The 20,788-nt window shown below is 32.8% G+C and overlaps 1 pseudogene; it reads right to left on the minus strand.

Annotated features, from left to right (window-relative positions):
• Positions 1 to 702: 702 nt before the first annotated feature.
• On the minus strand, positions 703 to 6,377 carry LOC120278506 (annotated as a pseudogene).
• Positions 6,378 to 20,788: the final 14,411 nt, after the last annotated feature.

A 20,788-nucleotide genomic window follows, 5' to 3' on the forward strand; every position in this document is an offset into this window, starting at 1 on the left:
ATTTTTATTTTTTAAAAAGATGAGATAATTATTTAAATACTTAAAATTTCAAAATCAAATAATTTAATTCATATATAATTATATTATAAATATTTTAATGTTATTAATATAATATTATAAATGGTTTTTGGAGTGAAAACTTTTTACTATGGCTTGACATGTGGTACTTTTGTCTTCAAAGATAATTATTTAAATGTTTAAAAGTACAAAATCAAACAATTTAATTCTCACATTATTATATTATAAATATTTTAATATTATTAATATAATATTATATATGGTTTTTGTAGAGAACACTTTTTACCATGCCTTGACACGTGGTACTTTTCTCTTCTACTTTAATGTTTATACTAGTGTGGCCGGCCATGCTGACGCTGCGGGGTTTTCTATAATATTTTTTCCCTTTTTTTTTAATTAATTTATTCTTTATATATTCATTGTTTGTTTTTTGGGTGAAAAACTTTAAATGTAATGAATATTTTATTTGATGATAATTGTTGTTCATTAGAAGTTTTGCAGTAATTCCTAGGGAAAAAAAATTACTTTGTGAGCATTTATTCATGCATTAAATATAGGCAAAAGTTTAAATTTTTATTTTCCATTCAAAATAGTAACATAAAAGGGTGCAAAATAAAATATCTTTATTTTATTCATGGTTTTCATTATGGATGTGTATCAGAAACACTTGTGTGTTCAACAATGTCATCCATGGTAGCTGAAAGGTTGAGGTCGATCAGAGTAATTTCTGGTGGGTTTTTGGGAGATGAATTGAATTTGAGAGGTTTTTGGCGTTGTTGTTTGATGAGTCAACCTAAAAAAAACAATAATGTATTAGTTCATATTTTTTTCAAATAATATCTATATATATATATATATCTATAAATAAGAATTAAATTGGACTTACATTTTTTGGGAGTGTTCTAGTTGCTCATAGTTCCAATTTAGTTTTGATGACACTTGTTCATGACATGGGTAGTAGTCCTATCATATCAGTAAAATTTTTCACACATTAGCAATAACTATTAACACATTCATATTTTGGAAAATCTTTTCAAAAACATTTGTAAAAATTTACTTCAAGTTTCTCAATAAGTTGCTTTGCATTTGAAGCACAAACAATGATATGTCTTGCACTTTGATAAAACCTTCTTCTACAGCTTGGTCAATGAAAGAAAGCAATGAGTTGTAGTAGCCATTAACATTCAATAATCCAACCTAAAACAACGCATAAGTTTGTCATAATTTGTTCATAATTTTCATTATCTATGTCTATAATTGCCATTGAATTACCGGCTTGTTATATATGCCTAATTGTGCCCACGTAATCACTTCAAAAAGTTCTTCAAGAGTACCATAACCTCCTGCATAATAATTTCAATTGAGATTATTTTTTTTATTTCAAGAGAAAAAAATAATGACTTGTGAGGGATTTGGTATAATGAATGATACCAGAATGATACCAACATAAAACAATGTTAGTGAATATATAATAAATATGAAATGTAGGTTGTGTACTAACCAAGCATGGCAATAAAAGCATCAGAATTGCGAGCCATCTCTGCTTTTCTTTGGTGCATATCGGCTACTGGTATGACTTCCCCTATAGTGATGCCAGTGATCTGACAAATTTAAAAAACTATATATTACTGAGTAGGCATTGATATTTGTGGTTTTGGAATAGCTTGTCATAAAATTCAATAAATTTTTGTCATACCTCTTTATCCATTAGAGCTTTGGGAATAATACTGAGTATATGGAAAAAAATATATTAATAACTTAAGTTTTTTTTCAAATCAATGGTGTTTTATATTTTTTTTGTTCAAATAAACCATACCCAAGAACTTGTCTTCCACCATCAAAGGCAGTTTGAGATATCAAGCCCATTAATCCAATATTGCCTCCTCCATATACTAAATTAATGTTTTTCATCACCTGAAGGGATTTGCAAGGTTATTTCATATGTTTGTAGTTGAGCATATACAAATGAGTAGGTTATATGATTATAAGAACAATAACTGAGAAAGAACAATGGAACAGAAGAGAGAGTGATGAAAAACAACAATTCAAATTAAGTAAAAGTAAGAAGCCAAACCAGTTCTTTGCCAAGATCAATAGCAGCATCTTGATAACTCTTTTGCTTTCCTACGTTGCTACCGCAAAAAACACAAATTGTCTTGAATTTGGATGTGCTCATTCTCCTTCTTTTGTTTTGCTTTACTAACACTGCAAATTGCATTAAATTATAATAAAGAAAGATAAATTCAAGGTGCAAGTATGATATGTTTTTTTATTGCTATAAATAAAACAAACTGGTTGACAATTGCATAATAATAAGGAAGGATGAGCAAAAGAGGATCTTGGAACCGTAGGAAAATTAGGCTGATGATATGAATTAGTTTTTGGGTTAGCTAGTACTACATTAGAAATGCATATATATATATAGAGAGAGAGAGAGATGGTTATCTTGCATTGTTCTTTGTTGGTTATTTTTTTGTTCTTCTATGATTATTTTTTAAAATTAATTTTTTGTATGTTTAGTCAAAGATATTCATCATGTTTTGTCAGATTTTCTAAAAAAAAAGTAGATTTGTTTTAAATTTGTACAATTTTTTTTATAAAAATATAATTTAAAATGTTTAAATTATGATAAAATCCAAAAAAAGAGTAAATTTTTTATACCAATCCAGCCAAAAGCTAGAAAACCCTAGAATTTTGGATCCCGATGAAAACAAAATTACATTCCAATCCTGCCATAAGCTAGCAAACCCTTCAATTTTGGATCCCGATGTTTAATGTGTAGATCTGCACCGAATTGTCTTCTTGATTGGATGGGAGCAATGAACAACATATATTGTGTTATAACATATAATGGGCAAAGACCAAGAAGTCAAGCTCAAATACCAAAAATGAATCTAGCTATTTCATACCATGCTTAAATGATTAGTTGTCGATCTTGACACCTATTTTTTAGCAAATCTTTTCTTCTTGGACAACGCATTGAGAACAGAATCCTTAATATCTTTGTCGAAAGATGCAAACAAATTACAGAAAAAAGTCATGTTTGAAAAACAATGACCATCAACTGTTAAATTGAGACAAGAAAAGTAAAATACAGATGCCCTATAATAGCAAAATCCTATGACAAATGATATAACCATCTAATAGCTACAAGAAAGTCTTTTACCAAATAAGCTCAAAGAGAAATATATGAATTGATGAAAAATTGTGAAAATTAAAATCAAATCTTACCTCCTTATACAAAGAATTAACAACAAAATCCTTGATATTTCTAATGACATATTCAAACAAATGATATAAAAAGTTGCGTCTGGAAAACCATGCCAGCAAGAAGAGAGGAAAAAACACACACACACACACACACACAATCTCTCTCTCTCTCTCTCTCTCTCTCTCTCTCTCTCTCTCTCTCTTCTTTCTCTATGTATATATATACATACATTTATTATGTGTTATTTTCTATGTTTTTTAAATATATATATCCACACACATCCATCTATCACAACTTTGTTTGGGAATTTGCATTTGTGGTGATCATTATTCTCTAGTTTGTTAGAACATTTTTCTTTCCTTATCTAGGTCTATATTTTTTTCCTCTATATATTTTCCTTCATTGCTTGCTTTCATTTTTGTTTGTCTTCAATTTTCTTTCTCACATTACTAATGATAATTTTTTTCATTTTGTTAGTATGGGAGAGAAGTATTGTAAGTCTTTTATTGACATCATCCCTCAAGAATTGATCGAAGAAATCGTTGCATCTATTGCTTCAACATCTTCTAGAGATCTCTTCATGATCTCAAAATATTACATGGCTGGTAATTTTATTAATTACTCATAACATAAAAGACATAGTTGCTTCTTTGAATTATGAGTATATATATATACATATATCTTTTGCAATTGTAAGAGTTTTTATGTAGCATCAAAAAGTCGGAAAATTGGGCAGTTAATGCGGGTTGATAATTTATGATATCTTGACATGAAGGAGTATATTAGTGTTCTTCAAAATTGTGCCCGGCAAGACAATTTGGAAGCTAGTTTGGTGCTTGGATTGGTGCAAAACTTATCATTCATTTTTTCTTGGTAGATAAGTTATAGTACTAATATTGGCAATATATTTTTGACATTGTTTTTCAGATCGACTGTATGAAATTGAAAATGGATTCAGGCATCTAATATCTAACAAATGCAACTTTTAAAGGTCATTTACTTGCTGGGTATGTAGGGGGAATTATTTTGTACAAAAATCAGGAAACACGTCCTTCTGGCATGACAATGCTCAACATGGTTACTACTGGAAAAGTTGATCATGCCTCAAAACCACTTGAAAGCAAGAAAAATCTGGTAATTATAGGATAAATAATTGCAAATATTCTGCAGCAAAATTATTTAGAGATATCGTATGCAGTATAAAATGTAAATGGATAGAAAAAGAGGGATGGGAGTGTGAGAGCCATTTGTGTGGTCAAAAAGTAGATGATATCCTTTGTAATAAATTGTTAGGTGAAGATGGATTAGTGAGAAAGTTTTGTAGTCAAGTTTGTAGGTGGAAATATGAATTTAATTTGTTTACATAATTTCTGTAATGGATCTTATCTGTAATGGAATTTTGAAGCATTGTTTAAAATTTCATTGTTTTCATTCATTTATTTGTTTAGTAATTTATTTATTTATTGAAAAATAAGTTTGTACTTAGGCTAACATGTTCTTCATGATGTTTTTCATTTAAGTGTTGAAAACATGTTCATAACGTTGTTCTTCATGTCTTTGTCTTTTTGCATACATTTCATTGATCTAAGAGTGTTGAAGCTGCTAACACTCCCAATTCAGTTTTGTTACAACTCCTTCATCAGATGAAATATAATCCTGTTATCACAATGAAATTGTTGCCAATCAGCAATAATTGTCAGGAACTTGATATTTATTTTTGTATTAGTTTTCATAGAAACTTTTGACCAAAAACATATGAAATTTTTAGTACTCAACTACTTTGTCAATATTTATTGATTTAAACTCTTATTTTATCTTATTGTTAAAGTTGTTAGAATTATGTTAAAATTTTGACTTCCAAATCTTTCTCAAATTTCTCATGGGTGATGGATTCTTCTAATTTTTAATATTTTATCGATAAAATTATTATGATGCTTTTTTTAATATAATGTGATAGAGGTGATAAGTTATCTTTTCTTAAATTCTTTTTGTTTGTCATTATATGATGGTTGTAAAAAGTGACTAAATTCATCATGTTTTTGCATGGAGTTTTATTCTATATATTTAACATAATAACAATAATTCTAAAAAAATTGAATAAAAAACACCAATCAACATGCTCCAAATGGCAAGGAGTTAGGCTCAAATTTTATCAATCAATTTTAACATAATAAATTTTTTTAAAAGGTTAGACCAAAAACAAAGTTTGGCTCTCATCCCTTCAAGACTCATTAATCCATTCCAATGCAATCTATCATAATAAAATTTTCAAATAAAAAAAAAATTCAAAATCCACCAATCAGCATGCAGCAAATGGAGTGTAAAGGCTTTAAAGGGATAAACTTTATAATATGTATATGTATGTATATTTGTATATATATATATATATATACATATGTCCAAAATCTTATTTGGAAAGGTTTAAATGAGAGTATAAGGGCTATTGAGTAATTTCATTTAGTTTGTTTAACCAATTTTGAAAGTCCAAATGTCAATTGGAGAGGCTAGAGAGTACTATTAGTTAAGATTAATATATTGTTATATGTGGTACAAGACTTGTTTATTGTTTACCTCTTTTAGTAAAATAATTATATGTTGTTTTTTTCCATACTAACCCCCATTTATAATAATATTGTCCAAATAGCCCTAGGGCCATCACATCAATGCACAGTCAGCACATGGTGACTGGGCAATTAAAAAAAAATCTAAAAAAAAAAAATCTGTTTTTTTGCATTTTAACTCCTCATCTCTTTTATGATTATTTAAATAGCTTATTTGTGGCTTTTTTTAACCCAAATGTTTTTTTTTAAATTGTTATTAAAATAAAAAACATTATTAGAAATTAGAATTACTATTATTAATTATTAAAACAGGAATTATTTTAAATTATTTTATTAATATTTTGATTATTATCAGAGTGCCAATTATTGAAGTAGGAATTATTTTAAATTATCTTTATTATTATTAGTAAAATATTACTATTATTATATTTGGAATAATTTTAAATTATTTTAGTAATGATTATATTATTGATTTCATTATTATTTATTTTAAAAAATATTATTCCGCACTAACCGGTGTTCCACCGTTGCGACACGTCAGTGTCCCACTCAGTTGAATGCGCAGGGCCACATGCGGTGCTCCCCATCGCTCGAGACATGGCACTTCTGGTGGGTGCCAGTGAGGCGCCCGAACCCTAAGCGACGCAATCTCACACACAGTTGCGCCATCCGTCTCCCGCCCACCCTTTTTGCCGGAGTTGACAAAATTTTACCCGAAGGGTTTTCATGTGGTGCCAAGTGATGTAGTAGGGGCATCGAGTCGGGATGCCAACGTCGCTTGGACAACCCTGCCACGCAGCCACTCGATCAATCTATTATCCATGCTTTGGTAAAAGTCATGATCCAGATGTGATTTTATCAATAAAATAGCTTAAAATAATTTCATTTTCCACAATAATAATAATAATAATAATAATTTTAAATAATTAATATTTCATTAATTGCGACTCTAATAATAATCAAAATACTAATAAAAAATTAAAATAATTTCTTTTTTAATAAATCTCATGTTAATAATAATAATTCTAATTTATAATAATATTTTTTATTTTAATAACAATTTTTTTAAAAAAATTTGGTTAAAAAAGCTACAAATAAGCTATTAAAATAATTATAAAAGAGATGATGGGTTAAAATGTAAAGAAAGATTGTTTTAAAACAAATTGCCCAATCAGCAGCCCAGTTAGGTACTGACTAAACATTGATGTGATGGGTCTACGGCCATTTTGACAAATAAAATGGCCCTAAAGCTATTTGGATAATATTATTATAAAGGGGTTTAGTATGGAAAAAAGCCCATAATTATATCAATCCAAAACTTATTGGTGGTTTCACGCCCCTAATCCAGCTCGCCAGACCCGGTGCGCCGACAAACGGCAGCACACCTACAAGACCGAGACCCAGTAGGCATGCCAGGCTTCAAAACCCGATTCTCAAAGTGGTGATCTATTAAACTCCTGATCTAAAAAAATTAAACAACAGATTATGAGCTTGACAGCCCAGTAAGCATCCACTTAAAAATATGGGGATTATTTACAAAAATCATAAATTATCAAAATCAAAATCAGAAATCAAATTTATTTCAAATAAACAGAGATGTCAAAACCAAGCATATAGGTCCCCAAAAAACTATTGCAAAAATAAAATAACAGAATTCATATATTTACCCTTGGTGACCCGAGTCAGAATTATCAGAAGTCATATTTTTACCCTTAGTGACCCGAGCCAGATTTATCAGAGGCCATTATTGTTCACCGACATAAAGCAGTGGGAAACTATAGTTTCTATATCAGAGTACATGTCGACACGGTCAATGTTTAACCTCAGGGTTATTGCAAAGTTAGTTTAGGGACTACGAGTACTGTGTCAAAATATTTCATGTTCACAAAACAACAAATTGTCAAAATTCATATTGGGCAAAATGCAAGTAATTTGCATAGATAATTTAAAAAAATATTAATAATAATTAATCAGAAATTAACTAAAAGATATCTGAAATTCAGAATTGAAGTAATACATATTTAGATAAGCTGTCTAAAACTTTAGAAATTAAATAATCTGAATTTAAATAGAAATTTAAACACTTTCAGATAATTCTAATCCAAAATAAAATATCACTAACTCGAAATTTCAAATAATTTAAAATAATTCCGAAAATAATAATAAATAAATAACTCAAAAAATAAATCAAAATAATTTTTATTTTTCTCAAAAAATCCAAAAGTTCACAAAACTAGAATTTTCAAGTATACACAATAGGATTTATATGTGGGATACTTACCTGATTAATGCCCCAAAATACTCCCAAACCTTACACCTTTGGCATGTCCTATAGTTGGGAAGAGATCCTATTAGCTTTCAAATAACAAATCGAGGCTAACAATCAATAGTAATAAAAAATATTTTTAGAATGGGTACAAATGCAAAAAGTTCAAACTATTATTCTACACTCACAAATATTGATTATTGCGAGGGTACAATAGCAATTACCCATTCTAAAAGCCACATCAATAATTCCAACATGATCAATGAGTGCTAAAATCCTCATAACTTCACATACACTTTTCCAAATCACAAATTTCAAAATTCTCGGAAAAATAGACACCTAACAATATGACATATCCGAAAATTCACACCACTTAGAGTACTACACAATTTATAACATTCAAATTGAATCTCCAACTATTTCTGAAGGCTTGTAATTCAAGCGTATCCCTTTCAAATATGAATATCTCTCAATATAAAACTTAAAAAGCAATAATATTTTACGTGCAGTTAGATAACTCAGTAATGCATCACTTTATTATTTTATGCTGTACTAGATACAACATCTAAGACCATGAGAAACACCAAACAAACTTCAGATTCTGCATTGTAATATCATTGGGCACAACTACATTAATAATGCTATAACTTTTAAACTACTCATCCAAAGAATCTAAATTTTTACATGTATCTAGATAACATCAAACTTTATAACTTTGTTATATTACTCTTCTCCAAATTCAATGTACAAGACCATCAAATTGTCTAAGCAATCTTTATGTTTTCTGCAAAAATATTAATGAGCACACCTATAGAAATCTGATCATATCTCACAATTGACATGGCTAAAAATTCTGAAATTTTGCAGAGTCAAAGATAAAATCATCCGCTATAACTTTCTTATATAAATCTAAATCAGAACTTACAACCATGAAATTAATCAAAACCTGTTCAAGGGCATCATAAAAATCCTGGCCTCGTCACCTGTATCTAAAACTTTTAATTTACAGCATACTTGTGTAAAAATTCTGAAATTTTGCAGGTACTTAGCCAACGTTGATCTCTACAAGTTTTTTATTTTACTATCCGTCAAATTCATCCTCTAAGACCTCTAAAATCGAAGAGGGGTTTCTGCAATGCTAACATGAATTTCTTAATTTTATCCTCAAATAAATCCAATCCTTAATATAAGAAGAAAAAGACAAAAAAAAAAAAAAAAATAAGAACCTTACCTCAACCACTCGCAATCAAGCACCCACAGAGGTGAGTTCCTCGCCTTCATTGCCAGAATCACGTTGAACCAAGGAGAGATGCTAGATCTCACTTTTTCTTAAACGACACTACTAAAACATGAGGAGGCGAAGAGTGTGGGGCTGTTGAAGAAGACGTGAGTAGGGTTTCAAATAAAAGGTAACTTAAAAGAAAAAAAAATCTGAGTTTAAATCTAGCGGCTAGGATCTAATCAAGGAGTGGGGTCCACAGGTGCATCGTTGATTTCTTTCCAAAAATCAAATATAATTTTTAAAAATTTTGAAATATTTAAGATAGTTTCAAATAAATTTAAAAATGCATTTAGGGTAATTTCAAATAAATCACAATAATCAAAAGTTTGTATCATTATTAAGTTATTCTTGTTAAATACTTGAATGTTTTGATAATGTTTTCAAAACTTGATATTAATTAATGTGTGATTAAATTTAAATCTTATTAAGAATTATTGATTTGATTGAAGGGATAATCGGTGGAAATGGAAGAGATTTTATAATATATGAAATTTATTTCTCTATAAAAATAATTAAATATAGAAAAGATTATAGTTTTAATAAATAATAATGGGTTTTTACTTTTTTTAATATTATCTTATAATAAATATTTTTATCACTTTCATTAAAATATATTGTTACCATGAAAATTTATAAAAATTTATAAATAAAATATATTTTTTTTAAATTATGTTGGAGTGAAAAGTTTCTTATTAATTTGATAAATTCTTAAATTAATTATTTATTAATCAATATATTATAATTTTAAGTTAATAATATGTTTAAAAATGCAAAAAATACACCAAAATATTGTAGAGAAGATTATAGTTTTAACATTTAGACCACTGCACATTATTGAATTATGTTACTTTATATAATAATTTTTTTTATATAAATAATTTGAAATAAATTATATTGATTTTGAATAATATTTATAAAAGGATTGTGATGTTAAAATTATTTTTTTTTTGAAATAAATTAAAATTAATTGAGTACAAGCATTTGTATTTCATTTGGTTAAACCTTCTCCACATAAGCAAGAGCCCGAGATGTCATGGGGTCCAGTTTTGCTAAAAGCCTATGACAGTTAGTGATTTTTTTAATAGAACATAAAATAAAAAAGCCAAACCATCGGATTTAGCTGGCCCAATCCAGCAGGCTGAGCCCGTGTGACCCGGCACGGATTACAAAAAGTTCAACCCGTAACCAATCCACTACGTCATTTACGGATTGCCGGCCTGATCCCATTAAGCTAGCTGAACCGACAAATTTGACAGGGCTTGGGCTAGAGCGAGCCAAAAGTCTGCCCGTGCCTTATATTAGTTGTTCCCTACTTTTATTTCTGGATCAGGTCAGGTGTAACCTTTTTACCATTTTAGCCTTCTAATTAAGTAGCTCTCCCACCACTAAAAAAGCAGGTTTCAGATCTCGTTTAAACCTGTACACACCCAAATATTAAAGAAATGTCGCATCAGGTTATGGTGATGTGATGCGTTGAAAACGTATGCCTATTTTGAAAATATTTAAAAAAGATTAGTTTTAAAAATGAAGAGCACTTTAGGGCTATAAGTGAAAGTCTTTCCAACATGAAGCAAGAGAAAGTAATTGGGCTTTCAATTTGGAATTTGGAAATTCTGAAAAACTCGGTATGAGAGAGAATAGTAATATGGTGAGGATCAAAACAGTCTTGAGAAAACGAGGCAAGTATCTTACCCACTAATCTCTATTTTTTTTATGATTTATCTTAAACAAATAAATATATGAGGAAGATCATAAATTAAGTTTTTTTAAAATTTTATTTTAAAATAAAAAATAATTCTCAATAGATTAAAAAAATTGAGACAACTCAAAATAATCTAAAATAACTTTACTTAATTTATTTCGTTGTCAAATTAACTTGTCAAGATATCCTTTTGAGTATAACAAAAATTAAAACTTATGTAATTTTCTTACTTTGATTAATAGTTGCTATCCACTAATTATTCATCACTATTGAGTTATGTCTCTACCTTAACTATTTATCAAACTTTACAAGCTGATATTATTATACTAAACATATTGTTAGTAAACATATTGTTAGTGCAAAAGAAAAGATTTACTAACTTCCAAGTTTACCATTTTTGTTTTTTTTATTAAACTTATGCATATTTAGAATCATCCATTAAAATTTATAATTTAATGTTTAGTTGTGACAATTAAAAACTTATTATGTTAAGTATGTTTTTCACTTGCATTTAATATTTACGACAATTAAAATATACAAAAAATATTTTTTACAACTACTCAAAAAATGTGGCATGAGCTTTTTTTATTGCTTTCCCACCATTCAAATGGGTTAACTTTACATCCATGTTGATGTTCTCAATGAATTGGAAGTTGACATACAATTGTTATATATATATATATATTATATTCCTAATAACATATAGAGAGAAGGTCATGCGATACAAACCCAAGGCATTGTTTTATATATTGATATATTCCTAATAACATACAGAGAGAAGGTCATGCGATACAAACTCAGGGCATGCATTCTCTCTTAAAAAAAATTTCTTATAAAGTTAAAAAAAAAACAACCCACCGAGTTGGGACCCGCCAACCCGGTTGATCCGCCGGGTCACAGGTAGGGAAAATCCATCCCGTAACCGGGACCGCACTGAGCTACAGTGCCAAACTTAACCAAGTTGTGGGAAATCACAAGGCAAAAAAAAACACACTGAGAAGAAAAGTATTATTTTTTTAACACCTTTCCAACAATTTTAAGCAATACTACATCAAGCAAGAGTGTAAGACCAGAAATGAAAGATGCCCATCTCAAAAGCAGGCTCATTGAATGGCCTTTCAAAGAAGCATTTTAAAGTTCTCTTTTCCTCCTGAGCCTGTGTGTTTCTTCAATCAGTTCTGCTTCCATTTCCCCCTTCCTCCTTGCCATGGCAAGTGGGGGACTAACTTCCTCCTCCCTGCCTTCCTGGCCAGACATCGCCTCCGAGATTCATTGTTGGCCAACACCTTTCCCCCTTCATAATGGTCCCATTTTATCTAAACTCAAAGCTAATAACACGGAGTTTATCCATATGGATAATGATGCCTTGTCAAGAGCCAGGATGAGATTTTAAAACTCTTTGTATGGTAAGGTTTTTGGTAAGCCACCTCCCTTCGATCAGCTGAAAATGATCCTCCAAGCTAAGTGGAGTGAAGTTTCATATCTCTGATCTCCAAAATGGTTACTTGTTAATTCATTGTGAGACTAATTTTGCAATGCAGACTCTGCTCTTTGAAGGACCTTGGATTGTTAATGGTTCCATTTTACAGCTGGCGCCTTGGAAAACCTTTCTTTGAACCAGTTTTTTCTAAACTCTCCACTGTAGCTAAATGGGTTCAACTTCACAATCTCCCAGTGGATTTATAGGATGGAGCGTTGTTAGAAACCATAGCTTCGTCCTTTGGTCACCTCCTCAAGGTGGATGAATACACCACTAACTTGTCCCAATCCAAATATGCAAAAATCTGCATTGAAATAGATCTTAATCAGCCCTTGAAACAAGGTATTTGGATTGGAGATGATGTTCGTTGAGTTTTTTTTTGTAATTCTTTATGAGAAATTGCCTACATTTTGTTATATTTGTGGAATGGTGGGTCACGGATCCAAAACCAGCCATCGCCGACCTGCTCATGCTCGGAGTGAGTCTTCTTTGTCACCAAAATCGGGCCAAGGTGCCCAGAATGGAACAGAGGATCGGAATGCTTCAGTGGCATAGCATGATGGCATGGAGGCAGATGTGGATATTCAGAGGCCACATCCTGACACAAATTGGGTGCAAACCCCTGTCAATCCAATTGATCCACCAGATACCAATTTTGGCTCCTGGATCATAGTTCAACGGAGGAGGGGATGAGCTCGTGGCGGTGGTGGTTCGGGAGCTCAGGGATCACGTGACCCTCATATGACTGGGTTACCTAGTGACCAACTCGGTTTGACTCGTCCGCCACGTCGAGGGGTTAGTGGCAGAGGTCAAGGAGGTTATTTTGGACCCCGTTCTTATCCCTCTACCTCGTATGCAGAGTCTCCTTTTGCTTTTACTGAGGGGGTGGCTATTGGAGGCTCTTTAGACCTTTTTTCTAACCTTCATCCAACAGCTAATGTGCCTACGGTTCACGATCCTCCTCTCCATCCAACGGCTCCTGAGGCTACTCCTTTAGCCTATGATGCAGTAGTTCCCTCGAAAACTCCCATCAGTCCTGTTAATGACCCTCAATCAATTCCCATTACTGTTGTTAGTGGGGTTTCTTCGGAGCCTTCTCGACAACCCCCTCATAACCTCCGTCCTCCCTTTTCTCCCAAAACCCCCTTCTCTTTCTCTCCCGATGATCAAATCCTCTCTTTCCCTTCCCAACCCGCAGAATCTGACTACTCTAGATGACTAACACTTGATTCTTGTTGATACGGTCTCAGATGCTTTAAACTCCTCTCAAATTTTGCGGAGCGATGATGATCAGAGTATGAGTAATTCTGAGGATCTGATTTCTTCCCATGATGAGTCCCAAGGATCAGATGAGGTTAATGATTCCATGACTCTCGATCAATATCAGGAGGGCTTATGCAAAGAAACCCTAATTAGAAAAGGATCCCAAAGCTTGTCCTCTGCCCACAAAAAAGGAAGAGTGGATAGTGAGGATGTTGGTATTTAGCCTTGCTTGGTTAAAGCTGACGCCTTTGGTTTTAATGTTCAGGGAGTTTCTCTTCCTTTATTACATTATTTTTTCTCTAAAATTTTTTATGGACTTAACTCGAAAAATTTATTGGAATTGTAAGGGGATCATGGGTAGAGACACTTCTGCTCGTATCTTTGCCTTGATAACAAAGCTTGACCCTTTGATCTGTTGCTTAGTGGAAACAAGGGCTGACTCTCTTAGGTTGGATCGTTTCTCTCCTAAGATCAATAAGAGATGTGATTTGGCGGCAATCGAAGCCAATGGTTATTCTAGTGGTATCTTGGTGTTTTGGAAAAAAAAAACATATTGGAAGGGTTACTCCAATGGCGGCGTCTCAATTTGTTCTTCACTTAATCTCTCATTCTAAGAATTGGATTTTGTCAATGGTTTACAATTCTTGCAGAATCCGAAATCAATGCCTTCTTTGGTCAAAACTCTCAGGTATGACACCTCTTAACATTCCTTGGATCATTATCGGCTATTTTAATGCTATTTCTGGTATGCATGAGTATAAGGGCAAACACCATTTTCATTACCTTGGCAAAGCCAGATACTTCTCTTCTTTCATTTCCTCAAATAACCTTATGGATATTAACTTCACCAGCCTAAGATTCACATGGTGCAATAATCAATTGGGCCAAGCCAGACGCTAGGCCCAACTTGATCGTTGTCTTGTGAATTCTATTTGGGCAGGGATGTTTGAATCCTATATTGTTAATCATCTTCCTAGAATTTCTTCAGATCATGCCCTTTGTTGTTTTCCGCTTCTCCTCTTGGTCCTTGTAAAAATCCTGTCTTTCAATTTGATAACTATTGGTTGGAGTATATCTCTTGTCATTCTATTGTCAGAAATGCCTGGACTTTTACTTGCTACTCAAACCCAATGCATGTTTTTTCTCATTTAATTACAAGATCTAGGAGAGGGCTTATTCACTCTAGCATGAATTCCATCGAGAAAGAGTTGAATAAAACATAATTGGATATTTGTGTAGTGGAGGCCAATGAATTGGATCTCAATCCTAACTCTGATAATTACCACTCTAATATTCTTCCCTTGTACAATAAATTTGCTACTCTTCAAAGACAGAACACCATCAAATGGGCCCAAAGAGCTCGCCTTCTTTGGACTGTTAATGGTGATTGCAACACTAGCCTCTTTCATAATTCTATTTGGACTCAAAATCATCACAACTTGATTTTTCATATTGTTGATCCGAATGGCAATTCAATTTTTGATCGTCCTAGTATCACCCAGATTCTATTTGGTCTGATATTTCTTCTACTAGTTTTTCTGAAATTTTGCAAGCTCTTCCTTGTGATCTGTCGAAGATTTCTGAAAATGATGGTTTAATGCTCACTCGTGCTATCACCAAACTTGAAATTCATCAGGCTCTTCTCTCTTTGCTTTATGGCAAGAGTCCAGGGCCGGACAGATTTAATGTTGAATTCTTTTGTTATTTATGGGATGATATTGGTGACCACCTTTGTGCTGTTGTCCAGTTTTTCTTTGATAATGCAGTCATGCCGGCCTCTTCGAATAGAACTTATGTGTCTCTTATCCCTAGAAGGCCAAATCCTAGCCAGGTTGTTGATTATCGCCCAATTTCCTTGTGTAATGTTTGCTATAAGATTGTCTCTAAAATCTTGGCCAATTGCCTTAAGCCCTTCCTTCCAAATTTGATAAGTTTTGAATAGGTTTATTTCTGGGCGTAGTCCTTTTGATAATATCATCACTCTGCAAGAGTTTTCCCACTCGATTAATAGAGATTTTAGGCACCCCCGAGGATGTTTAATTAAGATCGACATTGAGAAGGCCTACTACACTTTGAGTTGGAATGCAATTCTTGCAACTCTAACCAAAATGAATTTTCCTAGAGTATGGGTAAATTGGATTCATGCTTGTATTAGCTCTGCTTCTTTCTCTTTTCTTATCAATAAACAACCCTCAACTTGGATCCATTCTTCTAGGGGAATTAGACAAGGTGATCCAATCTCCTCTTACTTGTTTATCCTGGTTTCTCAAAATTTATCTTCCATGCTTAATTTTTCTTTAAGCAATCACATAATCTCGGGTTTCCAATCTGATCTTCAGCTTAACTTCAATCAATTAATATACGGTGATGATCTTATCCTCATAACTCTTGCTAATAGAAAAGTGGCCTGGAATATTAACCTCTGTCTTTCAATCTGTCACTGGCTTACTGGGAAATCGACGAATATGTTTAAATCTGAGATTATTTTCCCTGATCGTTTCAATATTAGACTCAAAAGAAGCATCTCCAAAATCCTTAGTTTTAAACTTGGTGCTCTTCACCTACCTTGGAGTAATTATCTCGCCCAAAAAGCTGGCCCTTTCCCATTTTCGTCTTTCTTTGGCTGGTAAGGCTACCATGATAAACTTTTCTGCTTTATCTATTCCTATCTATTACATGTTTGTGTATCCTATCCTAGACTCGATCTTGGCCCGTATTTCTAAAATTGTTAGGAAATTCTTTTGGTCTAGATATGGTAATCGAAATGGCATTTGCTCAGTGTCGTGGAGTGATATTACTCTTTGTAAGTCGTTGGGGGTTCAGTCTGTTAGAAATCTAAATTTGTGCAAAATTTCTCTTATGGCCTAAAATGTGCTCCATTTCCTTAATTCTTCAATCTTGTTTGGGCTAGTCTTTTTCGCCATAAGCATGGAAGTTTCAATATGTGGTCTGATGCTATCCCTCTAAATTACTTTTCTTTTTTTTAGAGGTCTTTGCAATTCTGCACAAGAAATCAAACATTGTCTTTTGATTAGGTCTCTTAATCCTGAATTTACCTCGTTCTTGTTTGATCCTTGGTATTGTGAAGTCTCTATGCCTTTCAAACCTACTTTCATCAATATGGAGATAATTTCAGAAGACACTCGTATAGGTGATCTTGTTGAAGAAAATAATTGGGATTCTGATAAACTTTAGCTGATCTTTGGGGATCATTTGAATACTTTCTTTATGAAGGAAGGCTCGCTGAATACTCATGGAAATAATCAATGGATTTGGTTTCTAGATTCCTGTTCTGGAAAGACTTCTAAAATCATCTATTCTCACCTAAATTCCATTGCTAGTCAGTACTAGAGTTAGGAGGGCTGGAATCACCTTTGGAGATTGAACATTGCTCCTCGAGCAAAACATTTTTTATGGCTTCTTACTCATGGTAAAATCAAGACTGTGGAATACCTTTACTCTCTAAATTTGGGTGCTATGTGCAATTTGGACAAAGAAACTATTGATCACCTCTTTTTAAACTGTCCCAAAACTCTGGGGGTATGGAATGTGATTGGTCATATCCTGGGCAATGGCTTCTCCATTCCTAATTCAATCTCTGAAGGTTATTTGTTAGCAGATTGCCATGCTAGTACTTCTGTCTTTTTAAAATCTATCATTGCTGCTGGAGCTTGGTTTATATGGAAGTCACAATGTAAACTGATCATGTTCCTAATTTGATTGTGAGAAGGGCTATCTCACATGGCAGGGAGTATTCTTCATCTAGAATTCATCAACAAGACAAATGCATGATTCTTAATAACTTTAACTCTGCTGATGGACCTTTCCTTTTTCCTCAGGAATTTGGAAGAACAACTCAAATGAGGGTACTGCTGGTTTTTTTATTACCAACAACAATTCCTCTATTCTTCTTGCCGGTTGCTACCCTCTCTCAGCTTCTACTATTTCTATTTTTCTTCACAAATATCATAATTGGAGTATTTTGGGTAACATTTCTCAGTCTAAAGTTTCTTGCTTTCATAAAGACATTTTTAAAACTGTGAATATTATCAAACCAAATCTCCATCTTGCAGTTTGCAACCCCAACCTTACCAATGTTTGGGATGATCCTTGGATTTTGGATCTCCCCCTAAGTCGTAAGCCCACCTTCATTAATATGAATCTCATTGACAATATTTCTATCAATTCCTTCTTGTTCGATGGTGCTTTTAATCTCCAAGAGTGCTCTATTTTGTTTGGGAACAACTTAAATCATGTCACTTTAAGTGATACTATATTTGATAATGTGGTCAAGAATGACTAGGCCTGGTGTCCCATCTCTTCTAAAGCTTCAACGTGGCTACAGTTTATGATTACCTTAACCCTAAGGGTCCTAATTCTTTTGTTTGGAAAGGTTGGCATCTCATTTGGAAACTCAAGGTCCCCCTTGCATTAAGACCTTTGCTTGGAAATTGGCTCATGGTAAGCTCCCTACGGGGGCTTATCTCTACAACTTAAATATTGGACCCGCCACAATTTGCCTTTTTCGTGGCCACTATCCCCGAAAACGGCTAAGCATCTCTTTTGAAACTGTCATTGTACGACAATCTATTGGAATGTTACTCTCAATTAGCTGGGTTTGGATCAGTCCTTCTATAATCATCTTAGCAGTGACACTTGGCTTACATGTAACTTCAATTTTACTTATAATTGTAACTTTGCCATGGCTTTAATTGCTTATGTTGCCTACCATTTTAGGACTGCGAGATGTTTTAAAATCTTCCGTCAAATCCCGCCTAACTTCAACCAGATCCCTTTAAAAGCTTGGGCTGGTGTTCAAGCCTTCTTCTGTGCTCATGGTCTCTTTAATAGGAATATTTTTAATCCCTTTCAATTGACTCACTTTTCACTCTTGGTGTACTCGATGTCTGCAGTGGGATCCATTGACCCGGTAAGGCCGGCTCAGGTTCTTCATTTCCACTAATCATAATGACATTCTTCTTGCAAGGGCTGCTGGAGACTTCTGTGCATCCTCTCTTGAAGCTGAACTTTGCGCCATTCTTCTTGCTTTGGAGCATTGTCGCATCTAACAGTTGGACCAAGCTTCTCTCTGATGGTCGTTGTGCCATCCAGTTGATTAATGACTTCAACAACATCACTGACTGGAGATTCTCGACACCATACAAGCTATCAAGATCATTACCCACTCGTGGCCTGATTACATATCGATCATGACTTCAATACAATAGCAGATCGTCTTGCACATTATGGTAGTCCAAACCCCCAAATTTCCCTCTTCGCTCAAGGTCGTGACCGGCCGCACTAGATTGAAGATCTTTGCTTCGCTTCCAACTTCTCCTTTTTATTTTATTTTGTTTTCTTTTTCTTTCTCTTAGCTACTTGTAGATCCTATTGCAACCCAAAAACAACCCTGAATGTTGAAGCTCAAGCCTTTATCTCAGCTTTAGAAGTCATTCAAGCCTACCAATCCAAAGTTCAACATATCTTCATTGCAAGCGAGGATCTTGACAATCTATCCTTGGATTGTAACTTGAATTATTGGAGGATAGATAGCTGGAAAAGATACATTAAGGAGCTCCTAAATGTAATTGGTGATCCAGGTCTTCATTTTATTCCTTGTAACTGGATGTGTTCAAAGGTCTTTAGCCATGTATGGGTTAGTAATAATCAATCTAATCAAATTAGGGTTAGAAAAAATCGTTCTAATCAAATTAGGACTATCAATTATAATTAATTGATATTTAATCAACAATTAATTAATTATCAAGGATCGATCACATGAACACATGAATATATGTGAAAGATCGTGGGTTACCTCACATAGATTTCACAGCGTAAAAATCCTCCAACGCTACACACGCAATGTTCTCGAACTTTTCACCCTGATCCGGAAGAAATGATGGCTTCTTTTGCTCCAAGCAACTAATGTGAATATTAGGGTTTTTTTGTCGTAGCCGTCTTTTTGATGGCAATCACAAATTAATTAATTGAGAAACCCCTAATCTCATATCACATATTTATAGGGAGTAAATATATTCGGATAATGTTAGAACATGTAGCGTGGACCCGTTTGGGATCACTACATCTTTAGTAAATTAGTCCATACTAATTTTATAATCACAATCATGTCCATCAACAAATTGCAATTTAATCCATAAATTAGAGATATTCATATGTGAGGCCCCAATATAATATTTTTACATATTAGTCCTTCTATCAATAAATATTCCATATAAGTGGGATAATTAGACCACCGAGTGCAATCGATCGATCTCCACTTATATGTGTGTTTCTATACACTATTGGACATAAAAACAATTTAAGAAAAATGTATAATAATATATATTTTTATATATAATAAAATACTTTTAAAAAATTAACCGGCCAGATTTATCCAACACATAAGAAACACAATCTAGAATATTCTCTCTTACAATAGGAGTGATAGATCCCATCTTGGATGACTACAAACCTTCATGTATTTATTATATAACCTAATGTGTCCAGTATATAGCTCTGTAATTAGCATCACCGGTTGACACTATCAAAAGTAATATAATTTATAGATAAGATTTAATAACATCCCTCGTGTAATAAGGACTTTCTCGTAATAGAATAACTCTTTGTTCTCGTGACGATGTTGTTTGGTCTAAGAGTTCAGCATGGTCCAGCTCAATATTTGTCAACCACAAATATCCACAATATTACTAAGAGTCTCCACTCTAGTGACTGGTACTATACCACTCTATCACATATAATAGTACAACATGTGACAAACCAATAATGAATACAAAAATCATATTTTATCTCATAGGTTGTGAACTATTTTTGAGTTGCAAGGAACATAGATAATCATGTCTCATTTTAATAATCTCTATCATTAATTTGAAATTTATACAATGCAAGCCCATAATAGTATATCATCAAACATGAATAATACAATACCCATAATTATGCATGCAATGAAATAAAAACTATTTTTATTATTAAACAATAACTAAAATT

Source organism: Dioscorea cayenensis, chromosome 16, assembly GCF_009730915.1.
Source record: "Dioscorea cayenensis subsp. rotundata cultivar TDr96_F1 chromosome 16, TDr96_F1_v2_PseudoChromosome.rev07_lg8_w22 25.fasta, whole genome shotgun sequence".
NCBI lineage: Eukaryota > Viridiplantae > Streptophyta > Magnoliopsida > Dioscoreales > Dioscoreaceae > Dioscorea > Dioscorea cayenensis.